Here is a 22,150-nt window from a genome sequence, read left to right as displayed (position 1 = left end):
CATTTCTAGGAAACGTCTATTTCAAGGAAAGGAAACAAACAAAAACACCTAGTGCACTAGATGATTAAAAGGTACACATTTTATAGCCTGAGTTCGAGAAAAAAATTACCCAAGAAACGGCCTTTTTCCCTAGGAGCCAGCTTCTACTAGGGGAGTCTAGGGTTCTCTAGGCAAAGAAAAAAAACTTGCCAGTTTAAACAGAATAACAGAAACGTTCAGCCAATCAAATATACAGAACTCATCACTTGCAGTGAGGAATGAAAGGCCTGTATCAACAGAAAAAATAAATGGCACCGGCAACGTCTGCAACAGAAAACAAACAGGAAATCCTTTAAAAAGCCAAAATTGCAAAGACAGATGAACAGGGTATGAAATTACACGCCGGGCAATGCACCTGTTAAAGGAAAAGAGGCGCACACCAAGTCTGAAGTCTTAAGAATTCGGTGTTTAACACTACTTCTGCATGCTGCCCAGCAGAAAACTCGGGTCCTGGCTTAATCCACAACGCACACTTCATTTAAGGAGGTGAACTGCTTGGTCTGACTCAGTTTCTTATTCTGTAAAATGAATGCAACACAGCTGTCGTGAGTCCCCAAAGAATTCTGCACAAACGCTTTGTAACTCCAAAGTGCTGTGCAAATCAGAGCAGCCCTTCTCTCCTTCACATTCGTTGGACTTAGAATTTCAGAAGTTTAGCTGAAAATACAGACGACTCGGAAGCAAGGGACTGAGAGTGGCCCACACAGGTGGAAAGAAATGCAGAAACTGGAGCACCTCATACAAACCGCAAGAGACCACGTTCACGTGCACACGTTATCAGTGACAGAAAACGCCACCGGTAGCAACTGTAAACCACTGAGAGGACCAGCAACGACATGTGTCCAAATCCAGCCGGCAGCACAGCCTCGTCGGCGGCAATGCCTTAAACACAGCTCCCCGCACTCCGCGGCCTAACAAGATCCACTTTTTCCAAAAAGTTTAGCAACTTGCCAAGTACACTGGCGTAGTTCACCTTTTTTAATTGCTAAGCAAACATGCAGGGGAGTTGAGACAATCAAGGGAATGTTCAGCCTTCCTCAAAAATAAGATCCAGGAAATTCACGTTTTGCTTGAACAGTTTCATGTCTAAAACTGATCACAAACCTCTGTTTGATGTTGTTTTCTCGCTGCTGGCCAATGAGCCCGGGAAAGAGAACCAATTCTTTCAAACAGGGAGGGCTCTCTGCACTCTTCAGCTAAACCAGCGAGGCTTTACCACCGTCACGTTTAAAATAATGAGGAGGATGCCTCCATAGAGTTTACCGGGCTGCGCTAATCACGAGGGGCCTCGGGCGCCCAGGGCGGATCCCAGCGCCGGTGGCCGCGGGACCGGACCCCCTCCCCGGGACGCGGCCGCGGGACAGGACGCCCCCCAGAACCCCTGCCCGGGACGCAGCTGCGGGACAGGACGCCCCCCAGACCCCTGCCCGGGACGCAGCTGCGGGACAGGACGCCCCCCAGAACCCCTGCCCGGGACGCGGCCGCGGGACACGAAGCTCCCCCCTCCCCAGGAACCCCTCCCCAGAGCGCGGGCCTCGCCGCCGTCTCGCAGCACCCGCCGCGCTCACCGCGGGCCGGGAGCCCCCTCAGGCCGACTGGCCCCCGCCCGCCGCCCGGCCTCCCTCCGGCCCGCGCCGCCCGCCGCGCTCACCGCGTTTTTCTTCTGCACCATCTTGTCCATCTTCTTGGCAATGCGGACCACCTCGTCCTCCATGGCCCTGGCAGGCCTGCCCCGCGCCGGGCCGCGGGGGACGGGAAACGAGCGGAGCTGGCCGGGCGGCAGGTAAGCCCAGGCGTCGGCGAGGGCCCTCACCAGGCGTCACCGAGGCGCTTCTTCACTCACGACGACTGCGACGGCGGGGGCGGCGGCGGCGGCGGCGCTCCTCCCACGCAGGCAGCGCCAATCGAGCTCCCAGCTCGCGGCGGCGACGGCGGCGGCGCTCCTCCCACGCAGGCAGCGCCAATCGAGCTCCCAGCTCGCGGCGGCGACGGCGGCGGCGCTCCTCCCACGCAGGCAGCGCCAATCGAGCTCCCAGCTCGCGGCGGCGACGGCGGCGGCGCTCCTCCCCCGCAGGCAGCGCCAATCGAGCTCCCAGCTCGCGGCCGCGGCGGCGGCGGCGCTCCTCCCCCGCAAGCAGCGCCAATCCAGCTCGCGGCGGCGGCGGCGGCGGCGCTCCTCCCCCGCAGGCAGTGCCAAGCGAGCTCCCAGCTCGCGGCGGCGGCGCTCCTCCCCCGCAGGCAGCGACAATCGAGCTCCCGGCTCGCGGCGGCGACGGCGGCGCTCCTCCCCCGCAGGGAGCGCCAGTCGAGCTCCCAGCTCGCGGCGGCGGCGGCGGCGCTCCTCCCCCGCAGGCAGCGCCAACCGAGCTCCCAGCTCGCGGCGGCGACGGCGGCGGCGCTCCTCCCACGCAGGCAGCGCCAATCGAGCTCCCAGCTCGCGGCGGCGGCGCTCCTCCCCCGCAGGCAGCGCCAATCGAGCTCCCAGCTCGTGGCGGCGGCGGCGGCGGCGGCGGCGGCGGCGGCGGCGGCGGCGCTCCTCCCCCGCAGGGCAGCGCCAATCGAGCTCCCAGTTCGCGGCGGCGGCGGCGGCGCTCCTCCCCCGCAGGCAGCGCCAAACGAGCTCCCAGCTCGCGGCGGCGGCGGCGCTCCTCCCCCGCAGGGAGCGCCAGTCGAGCTCGCGGCGGCGGCGGCGGCGGCGGCGGCGGCGGCGCTCCTCCCCCGCAGGCAGCGCCAATGGAGCTCCCAGCTCGCGGCGGCGGCGGCGGCGGCGCTCCTCCCCCGCAGGCAGCGCCAAACGAGCTCCCAGCTCGCGGCGGCGGCCGCGGCGGCGCTCCTCCCCCGCAGGCAGCGCCAATCCAGCTCGCGGCGGCGGCGGCGGCGCTCCTCCCCCGCAGGCAGTGCCAAGCGAGCTCCCAGCTCGCGGCGGCGGCGCTCCTCCCCCGCAGGCAGCGACAATCGAGCTCCCGGCTCGCGGCGGCGACGGCGGCGCTCCTCCCCCGCAGGGAGCGCCAGTCGAGCTCCCAGCTCGCGGCGGCGGCGGCGGCGGCGCTCCTCCCCCGCAGGGAGCGCCAATCGAGCTCCCAGCTCGCGGCGGCGGCGGCGCTCCTCCCCCGCAGGCAGCGCCAATCGCGCTCCCAGCTCTGTTCTTTTGTTTTTTTTTTTTTGAATTCTGAGATTTTTCATTTGAAGTAAATCTTAAAGCTATTAAATTCACAAATATGCTAATTTAAATACCCAATTCTATTATCTAAAACACACATTGCAAACATACAAATATCTATTCTCTCCACATGTCAGAGCCCATTCATTTCATGGTTTGGAAATGGGGAGAATAGATCCCCTTAAACTGCAAGTCAGCAGGTGTTTCTTTACAGTTAACTTTAGCAAAATTCATACAAAATATTAATGAACAATGATCTTCTTTACTTGTTAACTCACAAGGAAACACCTTCAAAACTGCATTTTGTTAAAGTTTCTGTACTAAAATGTAGAAAAACTGAACTACACAAATATTGAAAAGTTTAAAATTCCTTAATTTTTTATTCCTGGTACCACTACCACAATTTACAGGGCAATATACCTGATGTAATGAAAAGAAAAAGACAAAGCTACAACAGATAAAAGACCTCAGGAATGTACATCTAATTGACCCTCCGTTGCATGAATCAATAGCTGCACTTTTTGCAAACTGTGGCTAGGACAGTCCTGAACAAGAAGGGTTTCCTGTTTAAGCTGCAGTAACTTTTCTGACTATGGATCATCGTTCCTTCTGCGGCAGGTTTTTACAGTTCCTCTAATGCATTTGGGACGACTGTCTCAAAGTAACCTGCAGCTTTCCTGACAACTCCTCGCTCTCTCTCCTGCTAAGAACTGTAGCCCTTTTCTTCTGAGTTTTGAGAACCTTCTGCTACCATATCCACCACTTCCACCACCAGATCCATAACCACCACCATAGGGACTTCCCGAGCTTCTTCCACCAAAACTGCCCCCCTTCATGGGTCCATAATTTGATTGCTGTTGTCCACTATAATTTCCAAAATCATTATAGCTCCCACCACCACCACCATAGTTACCTCCAAAATTTCCTCCTTCATTGTAAGCATCATATCCTCCACCACCGCCACCATATCCACCATCTTGGTTTCCATATCCTGGTCCACCACCACCATAGCCTCCTCTACTACTGTAACCAGGACCACCACCATCGTTACCACCGTCGCCTCCAAATCCGTTTTATCCACCATCACCTCCTCCATAACTACCTCTGCTGCCACCACCTCCACCACCATAGCCTCCTCTTCCACCAAAGTTTCCACCACGGCCAAAGTTACCTCCACCACCTCCAAAGTTTCCTCCACGACCCATAAAGTTGCCAGATCCACCTCCACGACCTCTCTGTGATCCAGCAGATTGCATTTCTTGTTTAGAAAGGGCCTTTTTCACTTACAATTATGCCCATTAATAGTGTGGTATTTCTGAACAACAATTTTATCAACTGTATCATGATCATCAAAAGTTACAAAAGCAAATCCTCTCTTTTTTCCACTCTGCCTGTCTTCCATAACTCCTATGGTTTCAATCTTGCCATACTTTTCAAAGTAGTCTCTCGAATTACATTCTTCTGTATCTTCTTTAATACCACCAACAAAAATTTTCTTCACTGTTAGACGGGCACCAGGCTTTACAGAATCCTCTCTAGAAACAGCTCTCTTTGGTTCCACTACACGCCCATCAACCTTGTGTGGTCGAGCACACATTGCTGCATCCACCTCTTCAACCCAAGAGTAAGTCACAAAACCAAAGCCCCTGGAACGGTTTGTCTGGGGGTCTCTCATCACCACACAATCTGTAAGTGTGCCCCATTTCTCAAAATGTTCTCTTAAGCTATCGTCTGTAGTTTCAAAGCTCAGACCACCAATAAACAGTTTTCTCAACTGTTCTGGTTCCTTTGGATCATGGCCCTCCTCCCCCCGGCGGCGGCGGCGGCCGGAGTCGGGCTGGGGGCGACCGGGCGGCGGTTTTACCTCCGTTTTGAGACCGGACTCGCCTCTTCCAACTCGAGTTCAATATGGGACCGAGAGCCCAGCTCTGTTCTATGTTGGGCCATTTTACTTCAGCCCAAAAAAATTTCTTCTAGTATTCCCTAAGGTCTGCTGGGGATCAGTTTTCTTATTTTTCATTTATCTGTATTTGATTTTTTAAAATTGATTCCAATTTTCTGTTGAGATTCTCCATATTTTAATCTATTAATCCCCATCTTTTACTCTCAATATAGTCATTTTAAAGTTCTGTGCTAACTCCAGAATCTGAATTCCCTCTAAATCAATTTTTCTTGGTTTTTTTTTTTTTTTTTTTTTTTTGTCTTAAGTTTTAGTCACTTTTTCCTGCTTCAGGAATTTCATAATTTTTGATTGTGTGCTGGACGTGGTGAATAAAAAATTCATAGAGACTGAAGATGCTATTACTTTGCACCAGAGAAGATTTACCCTTTTCTCTGTGAATCAGAGTGGCTGATCATTTCAGTCATTTCAGGAATTTTACTAGGTCAGAACTGGGTTGGAGCTTTAGTTGTCTCATCCTACCTATGATTTTTCCTAATTTGTGGCCTCCCTGGATTTTTGCTGTGAGCCTGACAGGTCTTTGATTCTTCAATAAATACAGTCAGTTATTGACTTCAGTCTTTCAGATGTTTGAATTCAGCTCTTTAGGCTCTCAGTTCTCACAGCTTCAGAGTATGGCAAATGTAAGGAGAGACCAGCTATGTATTTGTTGCCGTTACACTTTCTCAGTGAAAATTTGTCTCATAAACACTGAAACATTGCAGATGACTTCACTTTTTCTGACTCAGCCCCCTTCTTGGGGATGGCACTTCTGGGTTTTTACTGTGAGTCTGGTAGGTCTCTAATTCCTCACTTTGGAAAGTTCTCTCCCTCAGGCATTAGGTATTTAGCTTCCTGCTTTATATAGGTTCAAAAACTGGCAAATGTCTTGAAGAGGAGACCTAATGATTGTCACAGGCCCCTTTATCTAGCGGGATTTGGTTTGTTAGTGCCATGACTGTGCAGGAAATTTCACTCTGCTTTCTTGGCTCAGTCCCCCATCATCCTATACCACCCTGACACTAAGGAAATGTCCTGTGGGGGAAATCGGCTTGACATTCTGCTAGATTTCACTCCATCATGCCAGCAAATGAGTTCATCAAAAGATATGGTGATTTCTCTTTTCCAGTGGAGTATGTCTCCCTACACCAAACCCCTGCTCCAAATCTCTAAATGTCCCTCTCTAGCATATTAGTTGATATTGTTTCTTGATTGCTTCCTTAGCTCGATGATCTTTTATTCAAGTTTGTTTGCTCGTTGCAGCAGGAGTGATGGCCTGTGCCTACCTAGTGCAGGCATATTATTATGGAGATATGGCTTTGGTCCCAGACACCACAATAAGGAGAATATCATAAGAAAGCAAGTCACACGAGTTGTTTGGTTTCCCAGTGCATGTAAAAGTTATGTTTATGCTATACTGTAGTCTATTAAGTGTGCAATAGCATTATGTCTAAAAAAAGTACATATCTTAATTTGAAAGTAGACTTTAAGAATGCTACCCATCATCTGAGCCTTCAGCAAGCTGTAATCTTTTTGCAATAGTAACATCAAAGATCACTGATCACAGATCATGTAACAAGTATAATAGTGAAAAAGTTTGAAATATTGTGAGACTTACCAAAACATGACATAGAGACACGAAGTGAGCAAATGCTGTTGGAAAAATGGCACCACCAGTAGAGCTGCTTGACACAGGGTTGCCACAAACCTTCAATTTGTAAAAAAAAAAAAAAAAGCATTATCTGCAAGGTACAATAAAGTGAAGTGCAATAAAGTGAGGTATGCCTATACATCCTGCCTCAAAGCAGAAATCCTATTTAGATCACCTTTAATTTCTCTCTATGATATATCAATAGTTTTCTATTCTAATAGGGTTCTTACATTTTTTATTACACTTATTATTAGGTATATGATGTTTTGATGATAATGTAGATGGCATATTTTTTAGTTTTTAATTTTATAACTTTTCAGACACAGAAAAATGTTAGTGGAATTTTTTAATGTTTGGTCTCTTATCTGGCAACTCTTCTAAAAACTAACTGATATTCTAATAAGTTATCTGTAGATGGTTTTGGATTTTCTGTATCCTTAATTATATCAACTATGGAAAGTGACAGTATGATTTCTTCCTTTCTTAGCCTTATATTTCTGATTTCTTTTTCCTGCCTTACTGCTAATGCCATTTAATACTTTTACTAATAGGTTGAATAGAAAAGGTAAGAGTTGGCATTCTTATTTTGTTCCTAATCTTACAGTGGACGTTCTCCACATTTCACTATAAATAGGATGGTGGCTCTAAAGTTTTTTGTAGTTTCCCTTTGCTATGAGTTTTTAATCATACATAATTATTGAATTTTATCAAATGCTTTATCTGACTATACTGATATGATCATATACATTTTCTCCTTTATTTTATGGATGTGGTGCATGACATTTATTGATATTTGAATGTTAACTCACCTTGCATTTCTGGAGTAAAACAACTTGGTAGGAATTCACACACACACACACACACACACACACACACACACACATTCACTCACTCACACACTCTACATTTGATTGTCTAACATTTTGTGTATGATTTTTGCTTCTGTATACATAAGGGAGATGGGCCTATTTTCTTTTCTCATAATTGTCCTTTTAATTAGTGAATAGTATATAGAGGGTAGAGATTTAAAAGACCTTTTAAAAGGTCTTCTTCTTCTGTGATATAATACAATACAGTATTACTCCATTTTTTAAAAATGACCTTTTTCATTTTCAAATAATTTCAAATCTGCAGAAAAGATACAAACAGAGTTCCCTTTACCTCTCTCCCAGTTTTTCCTATTGCTAACATCTTATACTACCATAGTATATTTTTCAAAATTAAAAAGCCAACATTTATACATTACTATTAACTAAACTTAAGACTTTTTTTGGATTTCACCAGTTTTCCTGTTAATGACCTTTTTCTGTTCTAGGACCCAATCCAGTATATCACATTCCACTTAGTTAGTTGTCATGTCTCCTTAGTCTTCTCTGGTCTATGACAGTTCCTCATTCCTTCCTTGTTTTTCATGATTTTGACAGTCTTGAGGAATATTTGTCTGATATTTTGTAGAATTGTTCTCAGTCTGGGTTTGGCTGATGTTTTTCTCATGATTCGACTGGAGTTATAGGTTTTGACAAAGAATACCGCAGAAGCGAAGTAACCGTCTCATCACATCATAACAGAGAGTATGTAGTGTCTCCGTGACATCACTGGTGATGTGAAACATCATCACTTGCATAACATGGTGTTTGCTTGGTTTCTCCACTGTAAAGTTACTTTTTCTCCCATTTTATACTGTCTCTGGAATTCAATCATTAAGGCCAGCCCAGGACTGGACTTAAGGGGAAGATTAAGCTTCACCTCCACCTCCTTGGGGAGGAGATGGATGCCGGGGGGGGGCGGGGGGGAGGTTACCTACATATGGAATTCTTCTGTTGGCAAGATTTGTCTTCTCCCTCCCTCCTATTATTTATTTATTTATACACTCATTTATTTACTCCATTATGTTTTAATATGGATTCTTTATAATCTATATACATAATTACAACCTTAAAAACCTCTGGTTCCCCCACTGACATATAAACTTTTTGAGGAAAGGCTCTGTTTCTTTTTTATTTTTGTACACTCTATGCGTTTAGCATAGTCCCCTAATTTATAGTGGACTTCCAGTAATTATTTTTTAATGGATATCTTTCCACTTCAACTGAAAAGTACCCTTTCCTTATATAATAGCATTCTAAATCCAAAATAAAAGTAGATTTTAAAATAAGTAAAAGTAAACTCATGCATGATCACCCTGTAATAAGTATGTAAAAAAGCACAGGGTACTGCAGAAATAACTTAACCATTTGAGTTGGATGTGTCTCCAAAAAATATTGAAGCCACATTTGGAAAGAAATTACAGTATTTGATAAGCCAAGGATATGACCTGCTGTGTGCTTTCTCTTTTTTGTTCAGATCACCAAAGGAGATTAAGACCCCGTTTTCTCCCTTCTCTGGAAAATTATCATCTGATGCAGTCACTCAGATAACAACAGAGAGTCCAGGAAAAACCATGTTTTCATCTGAGATTTTTGTTAATGCTGAAGATCGTGGACATGATATTCCAGACCTCAGTACACAGAAGTTGGGCAAAGTTCCTGTCAAGTTTGCTTCATCATCTTCAGTCCAACAGATTACTGTTCTTCATGGCACAGATGGTAAGAGAATTTTAGGTCACATTACCAACTTTTGTGTGTCATTAACTAAGAAATTTCTTGATTGGGTCTTTCTAGTTAGAAAACCTAATTTTAATTTTAAGCATTAGGTTGTACATGATTAAAACATCTTTTATTTACATAGCTATGAAGAGAATATAATTTATTATGTTTTTACTTCAATTTCTAGTGAAGTTAACAACCTATGTGAAACTCATGCTACTTGTGGCTGACGTATTTTCAACTCATAATACTTGTCATAAGAATGCAAGTAGTTCATGAAAACATAAAAACTATAGAGGTTCAATTTTAGGGAGGTAGATAACTATTTGGCATTGTTTCTTTTACTATTGTTTTGCATGATACAGTGAACAGATAGCAAACACAATACCAGTCTATTTCTTGCTCAAGAAACGTTGAGCAGGGACCCAGGTTGACTGTGACTCTGCTTTCTTTAAAACATGGAACCTTGGATTCATCATCATAGTCAACTGGAAGGGACGAAAAGCATGGAGGAGCACATGTTGGGAGGCTTTTATGGGCTAGGCCTAGGTGTGGCCCACATCACTTTCCACTGACTAGGAATAGTTTAGCTGTGCTTTCCAGGATGAAGAAGAAATGAGTTTTGGTGAACAGCTAGCAATTTCTACCATAAGGTCTACATTTAGAGTGTTCCTATGCTATCATGACAGTGATATTTTTATAGTGCTTATACTATATAACATTCAAAATTATAGCAAGTTATTTTCTTTTTCAGACCAGTAACTGGAAAGTTAAGTTCCCATTCTACCTCCAAATGAGGGTGGGAACTTTCAATTACTAATTTTAAAGTATTCAACAGTTTGTACAAATCTATTCAAAATATATTTTAAGTTTTCCTACTTGTGCAAAAAGTTTATCTGTCTGTAGGTATAAATGGAATATGCCTAAATGTATAAAGAAAATTGCTTAGTTCCACATGTAAATTGCACTGAATTTAATTTGAATAAATACATTTATATGTTGAAATGGTTATATTTCTTTTCTTTTTTTTTTTTTTACTTTTATTTATTTTATTTTTGGCTGTGTTGGGTCTTCATCGCTGCGTGCAGCCTTTCTCTAGTTGCGGCGAGCGGGGGCTACTCTTCGTTGCGGTGCACGGGCTTCTCATTGCGGTGGCTTCTCTTGTGGTGGAGCACGGGCTCTAGGCGCGTGGGCTTCGGTGCATGGGCTCAGTAGTTGTGGCTCGCGGGCTCTAGAGCGCAGGCTCAGTAGTTGTGGCACATGGGCTTAGTTGCTCCGCGGCATGGGGGATCTTCCCGGACCAGGGCTGGCACCCGTGTCCCCTGCATTGGCAGGCGGATTCTTAACCACTGCGCTATCAGGGAAACCCGAGATGGTTATATATCTTATACATTTTTATTGTGATATAAAATTATGCCCCCCAAATGTATAGTCTAATCAATATCACACAGAACACCTTTAATGTGTCAGTTACCTATTGCCACCGTGATACTGTATAAGAACCTCGAAAATCTCAGTGCTTCGTAACAACAGACATTTGCTTTCCTCACTCATGGGCTTATGAGTCAGTTGGAGTTTGGCATCAGGATGCAAAAACGGTTTGGGTCTGTTCCACATGCCTTGTACTGAAACCCAGGCTACTCTGGGTATGCTGTTTTCATGTTGGTGGCAGAGCACAGGAGAGGAAATCCAACTGTGAAAGTGTATTTTATACCTCTTCTGACATCAAATGGATCGGTCTACATAGAGCCCACAGTTCACGGTCTTACCTTTACATACAGGTACTTGGTAGAAAGGACTCCTTTAAAAGAGAAATATTATTTGGTTTAATAATAAAAGATTTTTAACTCTGTGGATTCAGAAGTAAAATTTTAAAAAATATTTTAAAAGTATACAGAATAGGGCTTCCCTGGTGGCGCAGTGGTTAAGAATCCACCTGCCAATGCAATGCGGGGGACACGGGTTCGAGCCCTGGTCTGCGAAGATCCCACATGCCGTGGAGCAACTAAGCCCATGTGCCACAACTACTGAGCCTGCATTCTAGAGCCCGTGAGCCGCAACTACCGAAGCCCACGCGCCTAGAGCGCATGCTCCGCAACAATAGACGCCACCGCGATGAGACGCCCGCACACCGCAACCAAGAGTAGCCCCCGCTAGCCGCCAACTAGAGAAAGCCCGTGCACAGCAATGAAGACCCAGTGCAGCCAAAAAAATAAACACATAGAATAAATAAGTTCAAACAATAAATAAATAAATAAACATAAATTTAAAAAAAAAAGAACACCTAATGCAGGTGGGAAGGTGAGAGGGCCACTGTAAAGGTCATCTATGCTACATGTACAAGAACCCCGAGAGCACACCAATAGGTACCACATTTTTCACTGCTGTAGCCGATCATTCCCCCTGTACTACCACACTGTAGCACTCCCTTCCCTCATCTACTGCTATAGTCTCTTTGGAAGGTGTTTCACAACTCTTGTTATGAGAGTGCCAGTTGAACTGTCCTCACTTCCTTCATTTATACCAGGATTGAAGACCTTGTAGTCCGAGATCCTGTCCAGAGAGCAAGCAGGCTAAGACTCTGTCTTTGTTGATGTATTTCATCAGAAAGGGCTCTACCCCCTCTCCTAGTTCATGGTGTGAAGCGTTCATAGCCTCTTGGGAAAGTGGGGAGAATTGAAAGGACTCTATATGAGAATGCTAGGCTTTGTAAAACATTTCAGTTTTTTAAAAATAAGACTCATTTTCTATTGGACTGACAACAGTCCTATGAAATACAAAGAAAGCCGAGAATCAGTGACAGGAAATGATCACCAGTAAGAATTACAACAGTCACCGCTTACCTCGTAGCTTACGGCACTGTCCATGGTCCTTAAGAAGAGTTAGTAGAAATGCCTTGCCCATCTTGCCCTTGAACCCCTTAAAAGGTACACGACTGCTGTGTTGGTGTTTAGGGGGAGCATCTCACTTACCAGGGACTGACTTCTCCCTTGATCCCTCTGTAGTGATGGAGACTTCCCCGCTGATGAAAAATTCCCTGGGATTGCAACCTCCAAGCCAGACAGCTTTCCTATGGAAAGACAGAGAGCTTGTAAAGATGAAACACCAGTCTGCGGGAGAAAGGGAAGAAGAGAATGATGGAAATCGTTTCTGGGAAACTATTTTTACATTATGTTTTGTTTGTTCCTGGTAAATAAACTGAAATCTTCTTAACATTAAAACAAAATCTAAACCACTAAATTCAATAATACAGGAGTATAACTTTTGAAAAAAATTTCTTTGGCTGCGCAGCATGTGGGATCTTAGCTCCCCAACCAGGAATTGAACCCACGCCTGCTGCATTGGAAGCGCAGAGTCTTCACCACTGGACCACCAGGGAAGTCCCAGGAATATCACTTTTAAAGGAGAAGTTATAAACCCCTTGGTTATATGAACTGCAGATTTTTAGTAAGAAGTCAATATATTTTTTGTTAGGCACATTTTATGTTAGGCTGTCTCCCTGCACAGGATGCAGGCGCCTTGAGAATGGAAATCATATCCCTCTATAGTACGTCCCTCTTCTTTCTGCCTTGCAGTTTGCTGCTCCACTTGTTCAACCCCACCTAGTAATAACCTATACTTCCCTCGTTCCTGTTTTCCCATCTTGAAAACAGACAAAAGGCAACCAAACAACGCAAAGGTCTCAACAAATAAGGGATATCCAAAACCAGAGATGGCCAGAACTTCTGTATCCCTCATGAAACCTAGCCCGGTGTTCAATATGTAGGTATCATTAATACATGCGTGTTGACTGAAACAGTTTAAACTCAATTCTTCCACTTCCCAGTTTAGTTTTAGTCCTCATACAAAACGTGATAATCAACTTGCTTAATGCTAGGGATCACAGTGAAAAATAATATCTGAACTGACTTCTGTCAGATGAGTGAGAACTAAGGTTAATTCAGTGTATCTGAAGCATAGAAAGTGAGGGCACAAGTGGCACAAGATGGGGCTAGAGAAGCAGAGAGGATTCTAGACCACGCAGAGTCTTAAAGGCCAACAAACACTGTGTTTTCTATTCTCAAAACAATGTTTGTGAGCGATGTTTATGAGCAATGTTCCAACTTGCCTTGAAGGTTTTTTGTGTGAAGAATGGATTGGAAGGAAACAAGATATATGGACACTAGTTAGGACCTAATCGCAACACACAGGCAAGTTCAGTATTAGGGTGTTGAGGGAGAGCTGACAGATTCCAAAGAAATTCAGGAGATGAACTGAAGCGGGCTTAATGGGGTAGGAGATGGAGGAAAGGAAGGTCTTAGGGAATTAAAGGGTTTACTGCACACATGAGCAAAGTCTCAAAATTAATCATTTGAACGTACAGAGGTAGATCTCTCAAATGACTCCGGTTAGGAAGCAACGGTACGCCCTTTAGAATTCCTACAGACAACACAAATCAACTGTTTCGATGGAAAATTCGGCGGGACCGGTGCGTTTTTTCACTCCAACTTAGCTCCAGTTCCTATTACTCACATCTTCTGTGCCAAAACAACACAGCTGGAGGAACTGAAGGGGATTCCGTTTTGGTAATTAAGGAGTGTCCCCAACACTGACAGTCCCATCTTAAAAAGCACTCCCTCTGCATTTTACCCGAGGAGCAATGGCCAGAGCCTCCCTTTGAAAACGATGGGCAGAAATGAGACCATCACACACAGTCCCTTTCAGCTACTGTGAACTGAGCCGCGAGACGACCAATACCCCCTGGCACAGCGCGGACGGGCCAGCGCGCGGGGGCAACAGGGACAGGAGACAGCACAAGAGACGAAGCCCAGGCCCAGGGGCCAAGGCCTATTACCTTTCCGGCATGTGCAAAACATAAAACAGAAGCAATATTGTAACAAATTCATTAAAGACTTAAGAAAAAAACAAAACTCAGATGCTAAAGTGCCTACTCTAACCACTATACTATATTGCTTCTATAAAACAAGCACTAAACCTCAGATACAGAAAAAAACCCTTTTCGTGTCCTCACACCTAGGTCAAAATTACAAAGCGTTAATTCAGGAGACAGAAAGGGAAGGAATAAATCTGAATGAATCTGAGTCAGAACACAGTGCTATATAACCTTAGGCAAATTCCACAATACCCATGCCTCAACATGGCAAATTCCACAATACCCATGCCTCAACCTCCCTATCTATAAAGGAGTTAACCACACCAGCGCTAACCATTACTTGCCTCCTGGTAGCTTGTGAGTGTTAATTAATATTTGTAATAAATACACAGATCATCAGTTGAAAGAAACAAGGAAAACTACAGCGTTATTATTATTGCCTTGTTGCTAGAGCTAAACACCACAAATCAACATAAATAACTTATGTACACCAAGAATGTAGGGTTTGAATATGTACTTTGAAAGGCCATCATATAATTAGTTGTTTCACCTCTAATTGCTTTTCCTTTTTTTTTTTTTTTAATTTAAAAAAGCAATACAGGGACTTCCCTGGTGGTTCAGTGGTAAAGAATCCGTCCTGCAATGCAGGGGACGCGGGTTCGATTCCCGGTCGGGGAACTAAGATCCCACATGCCGCGGGGCAACTAAGCCCTCGCACCAAACTACTGAGCTCGCACACCTCAATGAGGTAGCCCACGTGCAGCAAACTACAGAGCCCACGCGCTCTGGAGCCTGCACGCCACAACTACAGAGCCCACGTGCCACAACTAGAGAGAGAAAACCCGCACGCCACAACTAGAGAGAAGCTCTCATGCTGCAACGAAGAGCCCGTGCGCCGCAACGACAATAAAGATCCCACATGCCTTAACGAAGGTCCCGCGTGCCGCAACTAAGACCCAATACAGCCAATCAACCAATCAATCAATCAAGTGGGGCGGGGGGAGCAATACAGGAATTTCCCTGGCAGTCCAGTGGTTAAGACTCCAAGCTCCCAATGCAGGGGGCACGGGCTCGATCCCTGATTGGGGAACCAAGATCCCACATGTGGCACAGCGTAGCCGGAAAAAAAACAAAAAAAGCAACACATACCCTACGGCATTTATCCCAGAGAACGCATGTTCGCACAAAAAAAGGTACACAAATGTCCACAGCATCTCTATCAGTAATAGTCAGGAAATGGGAAAAAAACTCAGATGTTCTTCAATGGGCAAGTGATTAAACAAACTGAAGTACAGCCAAACCATGGAATACTACTCAGCAATTAAAAAGAAAGCGGCACTGGGACCTCTCTGGTGTTCCAGCGGTTAAGACTCTGCACTCTCAATGCAGGGGGCCCAGGTTCCATCCCTGGTCAGGGAACTAGATCCCGCATGCTGCAACTAAAGACCCGCACAGCCAAATAAATAAATAAATAAATATTTTTTTTAAAAAAGAGGAGCACTGTTGATTCATGCAATTTGGATGACTCTCCAGGGAATTACACTGATTGAAAAAGGCCAATCCAAAAGGTTGCATACTGGGAATTCCCTGGCGGTCCAGTGTTTAGCACTCAGCACTTTCACTACCTGGGCTGGGTTCAATCCTTGGTCGGGGAACTAAGATCGCACAACCGGCAGCGCAGCCAAAAAAAAATTTTTTTTACTTAAAAAAAAAAAAAGGTTACACACTATATGATTTTATTCACATAACATTCTTTTTTTTTAATTAATTAGTTAATTTATTTTATTTTTGGCTGCGTTGGGTCTTCGTTGCTGCGTGTGGGCTTTCTCTAGTTGCGGCGAGCGGGGGCTACTCTTTGTTGCAGTGTGCGGGCTTCTCGCTGCGGTGGCTTCTCTTGTTGCAGAGCACGGGCTCTAGGCACGCGGGCTTCAGTAGTTGTGGCACGTGGGCTCAGTAGTTGTGGCTCCCGGGCTCTAAAGCGCAGGCTCAGTCGTTGTGGCGCATGGGCTTAGCTGCTCCGCGGCATGTGGGATCTTCCCGGACAAGGGATCAAACCCATGTCCCCTGCAATGGCAGGCAGATTCTTAACCGCTGCGCCACCAGGGAAGTCCCACATAACATTCTTGAAATGACAGGTTGCCAGGGACAGATAGGGCCGGGGGAGTGGGAGATGGGCCATCTTCCCCAGGGGGTATTTTCCCTTGATCATCTGCACAAAAACTTTATTGCAACTTTATCCACTGCACTATCAGATCACTATGATTTGGTGGGGAGTGGGGGAGCAGCAGTGGCTATAAAATGGCATCAGGAGAGATCCTGTGGGATGGAAATGTTCTCTATCTTGACTGTGTCAATGGCAATACCCAGGTTGTGACAGTATACTATGATTCTGTAAGATGTTACCATTGGGGAAAACTGGGTAAAGGACACACAGGAGCTATCGCACTATTATTTCTTACAACTGCATGTAAACCTACAATAATCTGGACACAAAAAGTTTAATCAGAAATGAAGGCAACACATGCCTCTTGTAACAAGTAAAACAATAGTCTGTGGTCAGTCTCTTTCTCTACCCGTCCCATTCCCTCCCTCTTGAGATAACCATGCAAACTCACTGCTCATACAAACAGGCATGCATTTAATACTTTCTGTTTACTGTATCAAAATGGGATCATACATACTACATATTACCCTGCAGCCTACCTTCTTCACCCATCATCCCTATATCATAGAGAGCTTAAAAAAAGAAAATTTTTTTTTAAGTGCCAAGCAGGATGGCAGGTATAGAAAATTTTCTGACTAGGGCAAATCTGACAAATGTTTACCGTGCTAATGTGCCATAGCTCAGCCAGGTGCATTCAGTGAGAGCACAATATGCAAGTAGCATTCTAAAGAGATCTGCAAAAAATGCAAGGTCTTCAGCAGCTCTTCGAGGATCCCATCCCCCTCTCTGCCTCCTCCATGGAACCATCCCATGGAGGTTGAACAGTTTAACTCCATTTGCCCCTCCTGCTGTTTGTGCTTTCGTTGTATACTTCTGTTCTACATCTCCACAAGACATTATTATTGTCACTTATTTACAAAATAACATATAAATATAAAGGTGTATGTACCTGGGTATATGTACATGTATATATTAGACACACACACACTTTAAGTGCTCTTTGTTCTTTCCTGCAGTTGTGTTCTTTTTTTTGGGGGGGGGGGGGCAAGTTTTTATATTGGTAAAGTTCTGTACTACTAGAAATATAAGATTTGAAAAGAAAAGTGAGACTTGAGGATCATCTGTGGAGCTTATCCTCATTCTCCTGCTGACGCATTATATGTTTATAATTTGAGAACTGCAGATAAATACAAACTGGTCTTCTCCATACTTGCTCACTAAGGAATTCCTCATTTCTAGGAAACGTCTATTTCAAGGAAAGGAAACAAACAAAAACACCTAGTGCACTAGATGATTAAAAGGTACACATTTTATAGCCTGAGTTCGAGAAAAAAATTACCCAAGAAACGGCCTTTTTCCCTAGGAGCCAGCTTCTACTAGGGGAGTCTAGGGTTCTCTAGGCAAAGAAAAAAAACTTGCCAGTTTAAACAGAATAACAGAAACGTTCAGCCAATCAAATATACAGAACTCATCACTTGCAGTGAGGAATGAAAGGCCTGTATCAACAGAAAAAATAAATGGCACCGGCAACGTCTGCAACAGAAAACAAACAGGAAATCCTTTAAAAAGCCAAAATTGCAAAGACAGATGAACAGGGTATGAAATTACACGCCGGGCAATGCACCTGTTAAAGGAAAAGAGGCGCACACCAAGTCTGAAGTCTTAAGAATTCGGTGTTTAACACTACTTCTGCATGCTGCCCAGCAGAAAACTCGGGTCCTGGCTTAATCCACAACGCACACTTCATTTAAGGAGGTGAACTGCTTGGTCTGACTCAGTTTCTTATTCTGTAAAATGAATGCAACACAGCTGTCGTGAGTCCCCAAAGAATTCTGCACAAACGCTTTGTAACTCCAAAGTGCTGTGCAAATCAGAGCAGCCCTTCTCTCCTTCACATTCGTTGGACTTAGAATTTCAGAAGTTTAGCTGAAAATACAGACGACTCGGAAGCAAGGGACTGAGAGTGGCCCACACAGGTGGAAAGAAATGCAGAAACTGGAGCACCTCATACAAACCGCAAGAGACCACGTTCACGTGCACACGTTATCAGTGACAGAAAACGCCACCGGTAGCAACTGTAAACCACTGAGAGGACCAGCAACGACATGTGTCCAAATCCAGCCGGCAGCACAGCCTCGTCGGCGGCAATGCCTTAAACACAGCTCCCCGCACTCCGCGGCCTAACAAGATCCACTTTTTCCAAAAAGTTTAGCAACTTGCCAAGTACACTGGCGTAGTTCACCTTTTTTAATTGCTAAGCAAACATGCAGGGGAGTTGAGACAATCAAGGGAATGTTCAGCCTTCCTCAAAAATAAGATCCAGGAAATTCACGTTTTGCTTGAACAGTTTCATGTCTAAAACTGATCACAAACCTCTGTTTGATGTTGTTTTCTCGCTGCTGGCCAATGAGCCCGGGAAAGAGAACCAATTCTTTCAAACAGGGAGGGCTCTCTGCACTCTTCAGCTAAACCAGCGAGGCTTTACCACCGTCACGTTTAAAATAATGAGGAGGATGCCTCCATAGAGTTTACCGGGCTGCGCTAATCACGAGGGGCCTCGGGCGCCCAGGGCGGATCCCAGCGCCGGTGGCCGCGGGACCGGACCCCCTCCCCGGGACGCGGCCGCGGGACAGGACGCCCCCCAGAACCCCTGCCCGGGACGCAGCTGCGGGACAGGACGCCCCCCAGACCCCTGCCCGGGACGCAGCTGCGGGACAGGACGCCCCCCAGAACCCCTGCCCGGGACGCGGCCGCGGGACACGAAGCTCCCCCCTCCCCAGGAACCCCTCCCCAGAGCGCGGGCCTCGCCGCCGTCTCGCAGCACCCGCCGCGCTCACCGCGGGCCGGGAGCCCCCTCAGGCCGACTGGCCCCCGCCCGCCGCCCGGCCTCCCTCCGGCCCGCGCCGCCCGCCGCGCTCACCGCGTTTTTCTTCTGCACCATCTTGTCCATCTTCTTGGCAATGCGGACCACCTCGTCCTCCATGGCCCTGGCAGGCCTGCCCCGCGCCGGGCCGCGGGGGACGGGAAACGAGCGGAGCTGGCCGGGCGGCAGGTAAGCCCAGGCGTCGGCGAGGGCCCTCACCAGGCGTCACCGAGGCGCTTCTTCACTCACGACGACTGCGACGGCGGGGGCGGCGGCGGCGGCGGCGCTCCTCCCACGCAGGCAGCGCCAATCGAGCTCCCAGCTCGCGGCGGCGACGGCGGCGGCGCTCCTCCCACGCAGGCAGCGCCAATCGAGCTCCCAGCTCGCGGCGGCGACGGCGGCGGCGCTCCTCCCCCGCAGGCAGCGCCAAACGAGCTCCCCGGCGGCGGCCGCGGCGGCGCTCCTCCCCCGCAGGCAGCGCCAATCCAGCTCGCGGCGGCGGCGGCGGCGGCGGCGCTCCTCCCCCGCAGGCAGTGCCAAGCGAGCTCCCAGCTCGCGGCGGCGGCGCTCCTCCCCCGCAGGCAGCGACAATCGAGCTCCCGGCTCGCGGCGGCGACGGCGGCGCTCCTCCCCCGCAGGGAGCGCCAGTCGAGCTCCCAGCTCGCGGCGGCGGCGGCGGCGGCGCTCCTCCCCCGCAGGGAGCGCCAATCGAGCTCCCAGCTCGCGGCGGCGGCGGCGCTCCTCCCCCGCAGGCAGCGCCAATCGCGCTCCCAGCTCTGTTCTTTTGTTTTTTTTTTTTTGAATTCTGAGATTTTTCATTTGAAGTAAATCTTAAAGCTATTAAATTCACAAATATGCTAATTTAAATACCCAATTCTATTATCTAAAACACACATTGCAAACATACAAATATCTATTCTCTCCACATGTCAGAGCCCATTCATTTCATGGTTTGGAAATGGGGAGAATAGATCCCCTTAAACTGCAAGTCAGCAGGTGTTTCTTTACAGTTAACTTTAGCAAAATTCATACAAAATATTAATGAACAATGATCTTCTTTACTTGTTAACTCACAAGGAAACACCTTCAAAACTGCATTTTGTTAAAGTTTCTGTACTAAAATGTAGAAAAACTGAACTACACAAATATTGAAAAGTTTAAAATTCCTTAATTTTTTATTCCTGGTACCACTACCACAATTTACAGGGCAATATACCTGATGTAATGAAAAGAAAAAGACAAAGCTACAACAGATAAAAGACCTCAGGAATGTACATCTAATTGACCCTCCGTTGCATGAATCAATAGCTGCACTTTTTGCAAACTGTGGCTAGGACAGTCCTGAACAAGAAGGGTTTCCTGTTTAAGCTGCAGTAACTTTTCTGACTATGGATCATCGTTCCTTCTGCGGCAGGTTTTTACAGTTCCTCTAATGCATTTGGGACGACTGTCTCAAAGTAACCTGCAGCTTTCCTGACAACTCCTCGCTCTCTCTCCTGCTAAGAACTGTAGCCCTTTTCTTCTGAGTTTTGAGAACCTTCTGCTACCATATCCACCACTTCCACCACCAGATCCATAACCACCACCATAGGGACTTCCCGAGCTTCTTCCACCAAAACTGCCCCCCTTCATGGGTCCATAATTTGATTGCTGTTGTCCACTATAATTTCCAAAATCATTATAGCTCCCACCACCACCACCATAGTTACCTCCAAAATTTCCTCCTTCATTGTAAGCATCATATCCTCCACCACCGCCACCATATCCACCATCTTGGTTTCCATATCCTGGTCCACCACCACCATAGCCTCCTCTACTACTGTAACCAGGACCACCACCATCGTTACCACCGTCGCCTCCAAATCCGTTTTATCCACCATCACCTCCTCCATAACTACCTCTGCTGCCACCACCTCCACCACCATAGCCTCCTCTTCCACCAAAGTTTCCACCACGGCCAAAGTTACCTCCACCACCTCCAAAGTTTCCTCCACGACCCATAAAGTTGCCAGATCCACCTCCACGACCTCTCTGTGATCCAGCAGATTGCATTTCTTGTTTAGAAAGGGCCTTTTTCACTTACAATTATGCCCATTAATAGTGTGGTATTTCTGAACAACAATTTTATCAACTGTATCATGATCATCAAAAGTTACAAAAGCAAATCCTCTCTTTTTTCCACTCTGCCTGTCTTCCATAACTCCTATGGTTTCAATCTTGCCATACTTTTCAAAGTAGTCTCTCGAATTACATTCTTCTGTATCTTCTTTAATACCACCAACAAAAATTTTCTTCACTGTTAGACGGGCACCAGGCTTTACAGAATCCTCTCTAGAAACAGCTCTCTTTGGTTCCACTACACGCCCATCAACCTTGTGTGGTCGAGCACACATTGCTGCATCCACCTCTTCAACCCAAGAGTAAGTCACAAAACCAAAGCCCCTGGAACGGTTTGTCTGGGGGTCTCTCATCACCACACAATCTGTAAGTGTGCCCCATTTCTCAAAATGTTCTCTTAAGCTATCGTCTGTAGTTTCAAAGCTCAGACCACCAATAAACAGTTTTCTCAACTGTTCTGGTTCCTTTGGATCATGGCCCTCCTCCCCCCGGCGGCGGCGGCGGCCGGAGTCGGGCTGGGGGCGACCGGGCGGCGGTTTTACCTCCGTTTTGAGACCGGACTCGCCTCTTCCAACTCGAGTTCAATATGGGACCGAGAGCCCAGCTCTGTTCTATGTTGGGCCATTTTACTTCAGCCCAAAAAAATTTCTTCTAGTATTCCCTAAGGTCTGCTGGGGATCAGTTTTCTTATTTTTCATTTATCTGTATTTGATTTTTTAAAATTGATTCCAATTTTCTGTTGAGATTCTCCATATTTT

The 22,150-nt window shown here is 46.5% G+C and overlaps 1 pseudogene across 1 annotated transcript; it reads right to left on the bottom strand.

Annotated features, from left to right (window-relative positions):
- Positions 1–3,940: 3,940 nt before the first annotated feature.
- LOC309622055 (heterogeneous nuclear ribonucleoprotein A3 pseudogene) lies at positions 3,941–21,931 on the bottom strand (annotated as a pseudogene). Its single transcript has 2 exons — positions 20,812–21,931; positions 3,941–5,088 (listed from the first exon to the last, which is right to left on the bottom strand). The product of its transcript is annotated as a heterogeneous nuclear ribonucleoprotein A3 pseudogene (transcript).
- Between the last annotated feature and the right edge of the window lie 219 nt (positions 21,932–22,150).

Source organism: Balaenoptera borealis (assembly GCF_965194805.1).
Source record: "Balaenoptera borealis genome assembly, contig: HAP1_SCAFFOLD_1436, whole genome shotgun sequence".
Lineage (NCBI taxonomy): Eukaryota > Metazoa > Chordata > Mammalia > Artiodactyla > Balaenopteridae > Balaenoptera > Balaenoptera borealis.
Note: the sequence above shows the minus strand (reverse complement) of the source record. Positions and strands in the feature narration are given on the sequence as shown.